The sequence below is a fragment of the Tupaia chinensis genome, unplaced genomic scaffold (assembly GCF_000334495.1).
Source record: "Tupaia chinensis unplaced genomic scaffold, TupChi_1.0 Scaffold000348_1, whole genome shotgun sequence".
Lineage (NCBI taxonomy): Eukaryota > Metazoa > Chordata > Mammalia > Scandentia > Tupaiidae > Tupaia > Tupaia belangeri.
The window spans coordinates 1,053,731-1,055,367 of NW_006159842.1; positions in this window are offsets into that span (position 1 = coordinate 1,053,731).

Here is a 1,637-nt window from a genome sequence, read left to right on the forward strand (position 1 = left end):
CGCCCGGGGAGAGGGGCCGGGGAGAGGTGCACCCCAGCGGTGGCGTCAGCTCCAGCTGCTGCTCACGGGCTGCCCTCAGTCTGCTCCCTGCAGCTGTTCTGCCGGCCACTCGGAGGATCTGAAGAGGGCCCTGTCCCCTGCTAGTCCTCTACAGCTCCCTGCACCTCTCCAGGATCAGCCCTCTCCCAGGGCAGGGGATCCCTGACCCGTGGAGCAGGGACTGAGCCCTCAGCACTTCCCAGATGAGGCTGGCCGAGGGGCTGAGGGGCAGACCTGGGTCTGGGCCAGGAGGAAGGTTCCTTTTCTCCCGGCCCCCTCCTCTCCCAGTGAGCTCAGAGGGTGGGAATGCAAGGCATGTGCCAGGCTGGGGCACACAGGCTCCTTTGTGTCCCCACCTCCAGGGAAGACGTCACTATGCTACCCTCTGCCCCCCAAAATCCCCTCCCCGAAAGCCCCACCAGACACAGTGGCCCAGCTCTGGCCAGAAGTTCTCTCCTCATGCTCCCCAAACTGATCTCGATGAGCAGTCCACACCCACACTTGGGACCCCAGCCTAGGAGTCCAGTGATTTCGGAGGGGTCAGTCTCCCCGGGGGGGCGGGGCAAGGGCCAGGCACTGGGCAGGAGTGACGTCAGTGGTGCCAGCGTGCTGCCGGCCCTGTGAGGAGGTGATGTCACTGGTACCATCTGGCTGGACTCTGGGATGCCTGGGTTGATGCCTTGGGCTGGCGCCGGGACAAGGAGGACCAGTGGGGTGTGCTCCGACTGAGCAGAATCTGAGGCTGACTCTGTTTCCCAGAGCGAAAGGGCAGAGCAGGGCGGGGCTGGCGCTGCAGCTGCGGGGACGATTTAGCCCTTTCCCTAGAAATAAGGCCTGGGAGGCAGCAGCCAGGGGCACCCCAGGGACGCGGCTGGCACCGGGCAGAAGGCCAGCAAACTGGGTAATGCCCAGTCCTCCCCCTCCCCAGCCGGACAGCGGCTGGAACCGAGAACAGGAGCCAAGAGAAACACGCGACCCGCCGCGGGGCACGCAAGGGCGGCGTGGACAGGAGCGCCCGGCTCCTAGGCGGCTCCAGAGAAAAGCTCCGAGCTGCCAGGCGCTCTTCCACTTGAATGTGCCCCAGATAAGTCTGCAGACGCCTCCACTCTGGGCACCCTCCTTCTCTCGTCTCTGCCACCTGTGATCCCTTCACCCGCGGGGGCGCTGAGGCGACCCACACCGCAACCCCGGGCCCCTGCCAACGCCCAGCGGGCGCGGGAGCCGCTGTCCCTCCCCCTCTGCTCACCTCCAGCCTGGCGCGAGGCCCAGGCGGGAGGCAGAGGGGGAGGGTCGGCGCACCCCTGCAGCTAAGGAAGCTGCCTTTTCCAGCAACAGGCGGGCGCCGCATTCAGGATTTGGGGATGCGCTCCAGCGGCGCCCCACTCCACGGCTCCATCTGCAGGCCCCCAGAGTAAGCACCTGAGGGAAAGCTCCCCCTGCGCCCGGAGAAGCTCGGCTCCACCCCTTCCCGCTCCCGGCAGCAGCCTCCCCCTCGCCTCCCCAGTCCTGCTCCCGGAGTACTTTAGAACCCAGGCTGTAAACTGGCTGCAAAGAGTTGCACGCGCGCAGGGCGCTCGGGGCCGGGGGCCGGGGGCCGG